At 29.7% G+C, this 1,335-nt stretch overlaps 1 protein-coding gene across 1 annotated transcript in view; it reads right to left on the bottom strand.

Annotated features, from left to right (window-relative positions):
* The window catches only part of gdap2 (ganglioside induced differentiation associated protein 2), a 61,035-nt gene extending 60,355 nt beyond the window's left edge, over positions 1-680 (bottom strand). Inside the window, exon 1 of the mRNA XM_015395737.1 lies at positions 458-680. The gene's annotated coding sequence lies outside the window, so the exon portion shown is untranslated. The remainder of the gene's footprint in view (positions 1-457) is intronic.
* Between the last annotated feature and the right edge of the window lie 655 nt (positions 681-1,335).

Genomic DNA, 1,335 nt, shown 5'->3' with positions numbered 1-1,335 from the left:
ATATATATACAAATATACATATATAAATAAATAATATATACAAATGTATATAAAAAATAAACATTTATGTATTAAAAAAAATATACATATGAAAATTACATTTCCTTCTCAATTAAAAATCAAACCTTGTTTGTTATTTTTAAGCTTATTCTGTGACAGCTTCCTAAAAGTAAACAAACTAACGACAACTCTAGTTTTTGTAAAATAAAAAGATTATATATCTTATATATATATATATATATATATATATATATATATATATATATATATAAATAAATATAAGACATGGTGGTATGAAGGAGCTATTGTTAGGGTAAAAACATAACAAGAATTATTGTCACTCTTACAGTTATCTTACTTTATAGAAGGAAAACAATGTTTCTGAACATTTTGAGCTGTTGTATTAAAGTCCAGCTGGTTTGAAATAAAAGTAGAATCAAAATACCTTCCTACCTACCGTGTCTACTGGCTGAGCTGATGTTCCACGTCAAAATAACCTACACTAAATTATAAAAACATTTATGAAACTCTGCTTTAAAGGCTCAGGTGGGATTGTTGCTACGCTGATTTCTCATTTTAGAAAGGAAATTCACTCCAACAGTGAGAGAAATGTTATTAAAAAGGCTCTCTGACCATGACTTACTCACTTAGCAAACATGTTACTAGCTGACAGACGCTCAGCGGAACCGCAGAAATCCCAAACTACTTCCGCCTCCTGAGCTTCAAAATAAAATTCCCAAACTCCAGATCAAGAATAAGGAGCTTTTTTCATTATTTGTTCATATAATTAATTTCAATATAAGATTTGCCTAATACCAGCTCATAACCCTTTCTACTTTTCACTTTTTTTCTATGATGTTTTCTGCCTATATTAATCCACTAAAATTGGGTCACTTTTACTTTGATGTATATGTCATCTGGATTTTTTTTATAATAAGTTGTTAGTGCATATAAAATTATTCTGCTTTTCAATTGTGCAGACACCTATTAGTTAATTAATGGATATACTTGAAGAGCCAACTGGCAACAGAATGCTTACTGGGCATGGGCTGTGATATTACAGCACTTTTTCCGTTAATAGAGGTGTTCATTTTTAATAAATCCCCTTTAATGTCTGCATATATTTCACAAAAATCCTAAATTGATAAAGGAGGTTAATCTTTCTGCCAGCTGAAAAAATAATCCAGAGCAAAAACGTAGGAGGGACAACAGAGCATTAAAAAGTTCTCCACACTCTTATATTTGAATCAGAAATACTTTAATCATCCCACGGGAAACTAATTTTGTTACACGCTCCAGATACAGCGTGTAACAAATATGTATATATATATATAT

The sequence above is a fragment of the Cyprinodon variegatus genome, unplaced genomic scaffold (assembly GCF_000732505.1).
Source record: "Cyprinodon variegatus isolate N-32 unplaced genomic scaffold, C_variegatus-1.0 Scaffold757, whole genome shotgun sequence".
NCBI classification, from domain to species: Eukaryota; Metazoa; Chordata; class Actinopteri; order Cyprinodontiformes; family Cyprinodontidae; genus Cyprinodon; species Cyprinodon variegatus.
The sequence above is the reverse complement of the archived record's forward strand: the minus strand, read 5'-3'. Positions and strand labels throughout refer to the sequence as shown.